This window comes from Octodon degus, unplaced genomic scaffold (genome assembly GCF_000260255.1).
Source record: "Octodon degus isolate 3935 unplaced genomic scaffold, OctDeg1.0 scaffold00111, whole genome shotgun sequence".
Taxonomy (NCBI): Eukaryota; Metazoa; Chordata; class Mammalia; order Rodentia; family Octodontidae; genus Octodon; species Octodon degus.
The window spans coordinates 4619463-4631146 of NW_004524687.1; the positions used below are offsets into that span (position 1 = coordinate 4619463).

General features: G+C 39.1%; 1 pseudogene; it reads right to left on the reverse strand.

Moving 5' to 3' along the window:
* LOC101591166 overlaps nt 1-11684 on the reverse strand; it is an 85533-nt pseudogene that overhangs the window by 69842 nt on the left and 4007 nt on the right.

Sequence of the window (11684 nt, forward strand, 5' to 3'; positions counted from 1 at the left end):
CTCCTCCTCCTCCTTCTCCTTCTTTTGTATTTTAGGGAAGGCTGTACAGGATGTTCAGGGTGTCACTACTAGATTGGACTCCTAGTGGTCTGCTTGTTTACAGCCTGCCACGAGCTGGGATTATAGGTGCGCCACTCTTCCCAGTCTCAATTGCCATCTCAGTGTGCCTCAAGGGCATGGCTGGCACAGCAGATCTTGGGATCAAACCCTGGCCCCTTTGCCTGCTTGCAGGCACTTTAATCCACTGAGTTATTTGGCCAGCCCTGTTATTATATTCTTGATTCAGTTTCGGTAATTTGTAACTTTCTAGAAATCTGTCCTTTTCTTATGTGTCTTCAATTATGTTAGAGTAAAGATTCTCAAAATAGCTATTGATGATCTTCTGAGTTTCCACTGAGTCTGTGGTAATTTCACCCTTTTTATTCTTTATTGCTTGAATTTGAGTATTTTCTTTCCTCTTTTTGGTGAGATTAGCAAGGGACTTATCAATTTTATTTAATCTCTCAAAGAATCAGCTTTTTGATTCATTAATTCTTTGAACTTTTTTGTTCATCTTGATTGAATTAATTTCTGCTCCAATCTTTATGATTTCTTTCTGTCTTTGGGATTTGGGTTTGGTTTGCTCTTCTTTTTCTAGATGTTCAGGGTGCAACATTAGGGTGTTTATTTGTTCCCATTTTGTTTTCCTAATGTGTGAGTTCACAGTTATAAATTTCCTTCTTAGAACTGCTTTCATTGGGTCCCATGAATTCCAGTAAGTTGTGCTTGAATTGTAGATATTGTTGAATTTCTTGTTTAATTTCTTCTGTGACCCATTGGTTGCTGAGTAGGGTGTTGTTTAATTTCCATGTATTCATGGCGTTTACCTGATTTCTTTTGTGGTTTATTTCCAGTTTCATTGTTCTGTGGTTAGATAATATGCATGGGATAATTTCTGTTTTCTTGCACATACTTAAGCATGACCTACGAACTAGTATGTGGTATATTTTAGAAAATGACCCACGTGCAGCTGAAGAAAATGTGTATTCAGTTGTGGTTGCATGGAACACACTGTATATGTCCCTAAGTCCATTTGTTCCAAGCTCTGGCTCAGTTCCTCTACTTCTCTGCTAATGTTTTGTCTTGACCTATCTTTTTGGGATAAGTAGGTGTTAAAGTCTCCTGTTAAGATTGTGGTATTGGAAATTAGATTTTTCATGTCCATTAAAATTTGTTTTATATAATTGGGTGTTCCTGTGTTTGGTGTATACATATTTATGAGTGTTACCTCTTCCTCTTGTATTTTTCCCCTAACCAGTATGTAGTGGCCTTCATTATTTCATTTGATCATTCTTGGTTTGAAGATGAGACTGTCTGATAACAGGATTGCTACCCATGCTTTCTTCTGAGATCTGGTGGTATGTAGTATTGTTTTCCATGCTTTGACTTTCAGTCTATGAATTTCTTTATGAGTTAAGTGTGTTTCTTGTATATAGCATATTGATGGATTTTGCTTCCTAATCCACTGTGCCAGTCTTTTTTTTTTAATTGGTCAATTGAATTGATTCACATTGATGGCTATAATTGAGATGCATTGAGTTATGATTGATATGTTATTTACCCTACAGTTATATACCCCTTTTTCTCCTTTGTTTAACTGTTTGCCCTATTTGGTGGGTTCATTCCATTTTCATTTGTGGAGTTATGGTCAGTTTGGTCCTTCTTTAGAATATCTTTTAATAGTCTGTGTAGGGTTGGCTTTGTCATCATGAAATTCTTTAATTGTTCTTTGTCATGGAAGTATTTTATTTCTCCATCAAACTTGAAAGAGAATTTTTCAGTGTACAGCAGTCTTGCTTGGAATTTGTTTTCTTGGAGGACTTGAAATATTTTGTTCCATGCTCTTCTTGACTTGATGATTTGTGAAGCGATGTCAGCCATAATTCTGATGGGTTTTCCCTGAAATGTGATCTATTTCTTTTTTTCTAGTGGCTTTTAGTATATTTTTCTTGTTCTGGATTTCTGGGATATTGACTATTATATATCTCAGTGTGTTTTTAATTATGTTGATGTTATTTGGAGTTCTCTATGCTTTGGTTACCTGAATGTCAGATTGTTTCCCCATATTTGGGAAGTTTTCTGCTATTACTTCTGCCTATATTCTTTTTATGTCATTTGTATTGACACCTTCTTTCTCATTGATACCTATTAGTCTTAACATTTTTCATCTTTGCATTGTCTTGCAGATGTTGAATGTTTTTTTTCCTGCATCCTAGTTTTTTTTTAATAGATCTTTTCTTACCTTTTCACTAGCTTCAATGGTGTCTTCAAGATCTGATACTGTATCTTCACTTTCACTCAAATGGTTTGCCAACTTGTGATTGAGGTTTTAATTTCTTGTACGTCTCTTTCAATTTGCTTATCTGCTTCATGCATTCTATTTCTTTCCTATATTGCTCATTCAAGGATTCCATCATTTTTCTATTCTCTCTAGTGTTTTATCAGTGTCTTTTTTAGAAGCACTTAGTAATTATCATTTTTTTTTTACCTCAGAGATTATTTCTGATCTGATTTCCTCTATACCTCTATGTAGTTGTTTCTTTACTTCAGATGCTACTAATTCAGAGATTTCATGTATGTGATTTCCAATTTATTCTATGCTAGTGTCTCCTACATTTGTTCTGGGTGGGCTCATGTGGTGAGAATACATTTTGCTTCTTCTCTTTGTCATTTTGTATAGCACTGTCCTGTGACCTTTGGTGTAGAGTTTTGCTGCAGTTATTACCTTAACACCTACTGAAAATCTTCCCAAAAGAGATCATGTGGTTAAGGCAGTTACAGTTTTATATTTCCAAAACTACAATTAGGAACACTAATAATGGGTAGTGATATTTAGCAGTTGAGAAACTTTTGTAACTAATGGGTTTGTGTTTTAGACCATAAGAGCAAACATTATATCTGTGTAGCTAAGCAGATGTTAAATTGGGAATTTGTATTTAAATTAGTTTTCCTAAGTTCTGTCTGATCACCTCCCCTTGATAAACATGGGGTCTTCCAGGCAGACTGGTTCATCCTAGTTACCTGTTCCCTCCTGTCTCAAACAACAGAGAAAGAGAGGATGCTCTCATAGATCTGGGTCTAGCAAAGTGTCTCAGTTTACCGGATCTGGATTTACGTTTGAACTCATCCAGATGTGCCTGGGTTGGGTCTGGCTGCTGTGCTCAGCCTCTTCCTGTTGCAGCCTGTGGAAGTGAACTTGCTTCCCGCACCCCCGGAAAGATATTCAGTTTCTGGATTAGCTGGGTGGGTATGGTCCCTAGCCTCTCTGCAGGGCGTTCTGCTGCAAGGTTTCACACCAGGCCTGTCTGATGGAAGAAATTCAGGTGAATGTGTGGATGGTCCCACAGACATGCCAGGCCTGGGCTCTGGCTGGAAAGGGACACACAGTGATTTTTGAGAATTGTTGTTCCTTTTAACTTTTTTATTTATTATTGAGACAAGATTTAATTATGCAGTTCAGACTGGCCTTGAACTTACTTTGTAGCCTAATCTGGCCTTAAACTTACAGCAATCATCCTGATTCAGCCACCCAAGTGCTGCAATTACAGATGTGCACGAGTACATCTGGCTGCTGTTCTTGTTAGAGAATGCCAGTGTTTATACTTTCTCCTATTCAGGATGCTCTTAGGATAGAAGCTTGATAGTCCTTGGCCAAGGGATGCAGGAATATGCCCTAACAAAGTATCGGCTCCTTCTCCTTTCAAGCTTCCTGAGGTCATTCTAGGCATCTACAAGTAGCACAGGAAACATATATTTTATGATTAACTGGGAGTTTGCTCCCAAATTCCAATTTGAAAGAACAAGGCCAGACCAGGGGAACATGTAAGTTGCTCTGTGTGAAAAGTTTTGCTTTGGGGCTGGGGAGAGCTCAGTGGAATAAGTGCTTGCCTGGCAAGCACAAAGGCCTGAGTTCAATCTCAGCTTCTGAAAAAAAAAAAAAAAAGAAAAGTTTTGCTTTCACTCTTTAGTAACCCTGTGAAGCTTGTGGTGCTTCAGATGTTTCTCAGTTACTCTTCTCCCATTACTGGGACAAATATCCAACACTCAACATGAAGGAAGGAAAGGTTTGTTTAGTTCACAGTTACTGGAGGTTTCAGTCCATACTTGGCTGCCTCCAAGGCAGAGCGGCACAGGGCAGACAGCATCCATTCATGGCAGCAGCAAAGAGCAAGAGAAGCCAAGGGAGGAGTAGCAGCAACAATGGCAACAGAGAGGAAGTCTGTTTCTCCGCCTCTCTTATGTTACATTCAGGCTGGGTGTAGCACCCACACCCATAATCCCAGAAGTACTGAGACCCATAAATCCAGCCTTGGATCAACCATAATCCCAGTGGATCATGAGTTAATCACAAACTGTAGAAGTTTGTCCCATGACTTCATGAGGCTTTGGGGGGACGTCTAGACACAAACCATAGGAAGGGGTGAGACGTGGAGAGGTCAAGCACAGAGCTTACAATGTAGATATAGCAAAATACAATCAGGTGCATGTTGGTGTGTGGTGGTAAGAACTGATGAAAAAATTCATGAGAAGTTTTATAATAACTCCTAGGAGGCTGCACAGGAATTAGCCACTATCTTTTTTAGATGATTTAAGTTGGGCAAGCTCAAAATTGGGAAGGTTATAACATGGTCATATAACGAGTATTTCAAGATTTAGGCTCCAAGTCTGCTTGATTTTCTCAAGAAGCCCCTGGCAGGGGAGTTAGAGGCTTCATCACTGGATGTAGTTTATTTTCCTAAATTGGTGTCATTTGGGATGCTAAAGCCACCCTCACCTACGTGTCCTCTGAGGATGCATCCAGTGTGTGTTGTTATGAGACAGCTTCAGACACTGTGAACCCCTTGTGACTGCAACAGATTTGATAGAGGACTCGGTCTCTTAGCATGGACTTTGTTGGCCATGACTCCTGTGAGGGAGACTTAGCGATGTTCTCAACCTCCAGATCTCAGGGCTGTGCCCACTGATGCAGCTGGGCTCACTTGGCTTTCTAGTAGAAGATTCACAAGGCCAATGCTACTTGAACATAATGTTGAAAAGATGGAAAGAATGATCATTGTCATAGTGTTCAAATGATTTTATTGTGTAACTCACTGTAAAGCTTTTAATATTGGAACTTTGGCTTCTCCTCTCAAGTCCTGTCAGTTTCCGTCTGAACACAAGTAAGCGGTCTGCAGTTGAATACATCATGCCTGGGGTGAAGTGTCACCTGCATATGGGGGTGTGAATATGGAGACAAATTCTTTTTGAAAGCACAGTTGAGAAACTCAACAGGAAAGAGTTGGTGGAGGGACACAGTTGCCTTGGAATAGGTGAGCATATTTGTATCTATATGTGGTGATCAAGACTTTGGAATTCATAACCAGAAATTTGGGTCAAGTTTATTAAAGAGTTATAGCCAACTTGTTAGCTCTGAGAATGTAATTCAAGATTTGGGCAATACAGTGCCTAAGACAAAATTGTGGGCATTTTATGCTCCTAACTTTGAACTTCCATAGCAATAGACATAACAATGGTTAAACTGAAATATTAATAGAAGGCAGATTCTAAGAAATTATCCCAAGTGTCCTACTAATTTTCTCTTATTTTTTAATCTTTCATTTATTTATTTATTTGATGCTGCACTATCTCCCTAATACCTCTTAATATTCTTTTGACTTCTTCTTTATTTTTCTTATTTCTTTTTATTTTCTTCTTATTATTACTTTGGTACTAGGGATCAAACTCATGACCTTGTGCTTGCCAGGCAGGGATTTATACCACTGAGATATCTTCCCAGCCCTATTTTTCTTACTTCTATAGGAAACACACTGATAAATTGTTGACAGCAAAGCAGGAATGAGTTTTGACTCACTTCACACCAGGAGACCCTTGATTGTGTAGCCAGCAGCAGTCACTAGCAACTGTGACCACTGAGGAAACCACACATCTGAGATGAAGATCACCTGTCTCTCCACTGGCAGCCACTGTAGTGAAGATGGAGATGGGTCATGTGTTTCATTTTTAGGCTGATTGCAATTTGTGTGCCTGGTCACACTTCGCTTGTAAGTACACAAATGTTACTTTTCTAGAGGAGGTTTTTGTGAGAAAGTTCTAGATTGTAAGAGAAGTGAAAACTCAAATCTAAATGAGAAATAGTGCAACAATTATTTCTCATCGTACCAATTGCCACATTATTCTTCTAACATAACACACATTTTAGTCTGTGCATAGGACTCAAAGACTCTCAGTACTACTTTTCTTAACTTAAGTAGTGACTTTTATATAGCATTAAGTTCATGATTATATATAAAGCCATAGTTATTTTATATCTTACTCAGGCATCTGCTAGGAAGCAAGAATTCTGTGGTTTCCTGGGAGTCATGAGGAAAAGAAAAATTGAGGATCTGAAAGACTCTCCTGAAGAACCAAGAAAGGGGAAGAAGTGCCAAAGGTGTTGTGTTCCACATAAAGACTGAGAACTCAGAAAGGTGTCTAAAGACACCAGGTAGGACCTGGAGGGGCCCAAAGCATGATGGTCCACCAACCTGCATGGACAAAGGCATAGCATGACTTTAAATTGAGCAGTTCTGGGACTCTTGTCAGTATACTTCTGCTTCAGTATCCACATAACATTGGTCCCAGGACACGTCCCATATCAAAACCTGCAGATGCTCAAGCTCTTTTTATAAAATGATGCAGAATTTGCATATGAGCCATACATATATTCTGGCAAACCTCTCCAGATTACTTATAATATCTAATACAGTGTAAATCCCATGAAAAGAGTTGTTATACTGTGTTGTTTAGGGAGTAAGGACAAAGAAGATAGTCTGTCCATGTTCAGTGTTTATACAACCATCATAAACCTACCATACAGTATACAATGTCTTTGGGTGTGAGAGTCTGAAGTTATGGTCCCTGTGGCAGTGGAGAGCTGAGTATACAGAGTAAGTTGGAAGAAAATCCCCTAGTCTGCTCTTCTTATTCATGCTGTGCTTTCCCCCAGGTTAGAGAAATGAGAAACAAGCTTTAATTCAGCTCAGTACCCCTGTGTTAAGCCCCAGTGTATCTTTGTCTTTTCACTTTCTTGGAATTATACTTTTGACTTGTAACATTCACATTTTAGGGTGACTCATCCTTTTTCTTATCCACATCATAGAAAAGATTTGTCCATAGACTTAAAAAAAATCATTAACTAGCACTTAAAAGGAGTGCTAGGAGAGCTTTCATCAGTATTTAATATTCCATCTTTGTAGGAACTCTACTGAGAAGTCTCAGGAACTTGCTCCAGGTCATACAACTGCAGCAAAGAGCCAAGATGGGGACTTGATTCCAGAGCTCACGTTCTGTCATCCTCCAACTGCACACTGTTCTCTCTGGGAATCCTGAAGCTTTATTGCTCAGACAATTAACTCTCACCTGAATGAACCGTTTTGACCAGGCATGGGGTGTGCTGAAGCCCTCCTCCTCTAAGGCTGTTCCTTGGCATTTCTGAAGGATGGCCCAAGTTTGTTTCCTCAGAGGCCTCTCAGGAAGGGAGTTGATGTGTCCTTATTCCCTTGTGACAGAGCCCTTATCCCCTTACGGTATGAGCCAAGGGGTTACGTTGTGCCCTTCATGAAGTTTTCGGTTTTATGTCAGTATTCCCTCCTTTTTATCTGATGTAAATGTTCCTCTTGTTTTCCAATTTGTTTTACTTGTGAAGAGTTTCAGGCAAACCAGAACTAACTCCCTTCCAAGAGAATCCAATACAAGATTGGCTGCTGGACTTGAGAAAAAAAAAAAACAACAACAAAGTAAGGGTTTTCTGAAACACTGTACTCTGGCAGGATTTATTAGGAATTCAGGTAGCTGAGCTCCAACCCCTGACTCTCACATACAAAGTTATTAGCTGGCTTGGTTTGTGGGGTTTTCAGTTTTCTTCTAACTGACATTCAAATTCATTTTCAAGGACATTTCCAGCTTCTGGCATTTGTGTATGATTGCAAAATATTGATTCATATATGATTGTGTAATATTGTGAAACATTAACCAAAGTTTTCTTTCCCCAGTATTTCCTTTGTTTTGTTCTTTGCGCTTCCTGTTAAGTACTTTCTAGTGCTTCCACTGACCATGAATTAGAATCATTTGGAAAAACACCCACATGCTAACCCTGGCTGTGCCTTTCTCCTGGATCTAATAAGGTCATACTTTAGAGGGCTGGGCTATACTTCTCATTTTCAGATGATTCTCATAAAAGGGATTAAAAAGTCAGGAGAAAAAGGAAGCATATTTTTGGTGTTCAAATTTGAAAAGACACACAAGGGAATGGAAAGGACCCTAAAAGGATACCTCACAGAAACATAAGAGGGACTGGAAGACCTCCTTCCCTCAGGAAAGGAAAAGGATGCCTGGGCCATGGTGTAGCCCAGAGGGTGGAAGCAGAACCGATGAGGAGATGGCAAGATTTGCTTCTTCTGTGGCCTTGGAGACCCTCTTAGTCAGGAAAGATAGATGGATCCAGATAATAGTAGGAGGAGCTCTGAAGCACTGACAAACAGAGGCCTTCAGGGAAACACAGAAAAGGTTCCCTCCTTTACCCCAGGCCTTTGGCACAATTGGGCTTCCTGGAACTTACAGGGATGCTTAGAAAGAAACTTTGGTGGAGGGAAAGAAAGACTCAAAGTAGAAATTAGATTGAATTACAGAAACTAAGGAATGCTATGTAGGCCCCACATGTGCTTGGACATTTGCATACACGCCTGGATCTCTCTTTGTGCAGAAAGCGTAAGGAGAAAGTTTCTCTTCTTTAATTCTGTTATTTCTGCTTAGTACCAGCAGATTGGTCACTGATCACTTGGTAATTGAGTGTTTTCCATTTTTTAACAGAGACCTAAGGAATCTGTTGCTTGTAGGTGTTGTGGAAGGTTGATACTAATCAACACTTTGATGTGCGTGTGTGTCACTGAAATGACCAACGCTGTTTTATAACAGTATGAAATAATTTTAGGTTTAGGATTCCACAATCACATTCATTTTTAGTGGCAATTTAATGCATAGAGTAGTTAAATATTATTTACATTTACATATTAAATAGTACATTTGCACTGTTTTAATTCAATAGAGAAAAAATGAAGGGTTATATAGTAAAAAAGCTTCAATCTTGTTTGCCTGGTACCCAGCATCCTTCAAACACAACCACTGCTGTCAGTTTCTGACATGTCCTTCAAAGGCAGACAATGCACAGGGAGACAAATGCATGGACCTTCTCTTAGTTATTTTCCTTTTCATTGAATGGAAGCTAATGTAAATTATCTGAACCATGATTTTTTAATTTAATTTTATTGTTTTTCTATATTTAGGACAGGGGCTACAGGGTCTACAGGGTCTCACTGCATAGATTGGACTCATAGTGATCCTCCTGTTTTCAGCCTCTCAAGCCCTGGGATTACAGTTGTGTGCCACCATGGCCAGCCTCAATCTCTGTCTCAGTGTGCCCTGGGGATGGGGCAAGCATAGCACACCAGGGATCGAAATCTGGCCGCTGTGTTCTGCCTAGCAGGTGCTTTAGTCTGCTAAGCTATCAGGCTGGCTCTAGACCATGACTTCTTACCAGGAAATGATGGTGCCTTTATTCTTTTTTATGGCTGCATGATATGTCATTGAATTCATACCTTAGAATTGTTACACTAAGTCTTTATTGGCTGGCAGTTGTAGATTGCTTTCATTCACTAAAAAAAGATTGAAAATATATGATTTAATTGGAGAATTCCAATTTCTCCTTCTCTAGAATTTCCAACTTGAAAATCATGGAAATGTATGCATCTCTGTTTCTATGATCTCATCAGCATTTCAGTTCATTTAGAAAGAATTTAATTTCACAAATAAAAAGATATTTTCACTAAATGATTAGTTTGAGACTCTAGAAGTTTAATGATCTTTTTTCCTACTTGATAATCCTATAAAGTTTTTATATGGCTAATCCATTTTTGCTTGTCTTGGATAAAGTCTTTTTAGTGCAACTGATAGTACACATCAATCTGGAATCATACTGTTATACTACACCAACGTACAAAGAACATCAGACCTAGCATTAACAAGTCATTTTCCTTTTAAAAAAGCTCTTGTCAGGGTAGAATTGCTTGTTTCAAGGGATTGAAAACACCTGGCTACAGAATTTCACTAAAATGATAGGAATTCAACAATGGTTGTTACATTGCATATTGTTGTTTTCATATTAGCTGTATTGTTTCTAATTTTTTAAAATATTTTCATTCTCTTTAAATAAAAGAGAGACATAGACATAGGGGGGAAAAAAGCTTGGCTAGAAGCTGTACCCTGTTTTGCAGGAGAAACACATCATGCCTTCTATTATTTATGGTTTATATAAATAAATCCAACATATCAGTCCCTTCAGGTGTTAAGATTCATGCCATATCTAGGTGAAATTGATGACACTCTGAAATGTAAGTCATTTTCTATGATTGGTTGTGTTTTGAATTTTCACATTGTTGTTAAATAGATATGGAATCATAGAATCTTACTGAAATGAAAGTGAGGATTTGTGATCTGTAATAAGATTTGGGGCTAGTCTTTCCTTACTGATAGTCAGAAAATTTCTAGAAAATGGAAATCACCACTCTGCTAGACCAATCATTCCATATTTTTTTCCCAATCATTCCATATTTTTTTCCCAATCATTCCATATTAAAAAGAGTTTTCAAACTTTTATGGTTAAAAATAAGTATGTCCCTGACTGAATTGGGCCCAGAGTTGAATTCTGGCAGTGATGCCCTACAGGAAGCTGTCTTCCCAGGCCCACCATTTTTATTTGGAGCATGTATAGTTCTTATGTCTTTTCTGGTTGCCTTATTTATCCCTGAATACCGTAAAGCCAGTGGAGCTCAAAAACAAAGCAACAGCATCAGTGGTAGCCTGACTGACACCTCAGAATGGATCAGTGATGAGGATATTGAACCACTGCTTCAAGACAACAGCATCTGGGAGCTTTCCTCCTTTGAGGAGCCTGGGAGTCAGAGTACTGAGCTGTAACTTAAAGAAAAGGAGTTCTGCAGATGTCAACTCTCAGAGCCTTCAGGGGAGCCACACCACATGGAAACTTTATGGTGCTGGAGGGGTGAAACTAGCAGCACACTTGGGCCAGGTTGATAAGTGATTTCTTCATCCTTTCACCCCACCCCACCCCCATCTCTCCCTCTTCCTGTTCTTTTTCTGTTTGTACATTAGGACAAGGTAAGGTTTGAAATACTTAGCCATAAATAGTGTACAAGTCTCAAGATTATCTGGAATCCAGGCTTTGAAACTCAAATAGAAAAGGCCATATCCTTCAGAAAAAATGGCTTTCTTCTGGGCAAGCTGGAACACACCTGGAATCCCAGCACTGAAGAGTCTGAGGCAAGAGGAACATGCGTTCAAGGCTGACCTGGACTATGGAGCAAGTTCAAGGCCATTCTGGACTACACAGTGGGACCTTATCTCAGGAAAAAAAAGGCTTTCTTTTAATAAGTGGAGTAACATAAACAGGAATCTTTCTACACCCTTTCCTCTAGGAAGTGTAGGATTGTTGCAGAAGTGCCATCTTGTGTAAGATTTCTGGTAAATATTTCCCTTTTTCCTTCCCTCATCCTCCTCTGGATGATACCCTGTTAGCCCACAGGTATTGATGA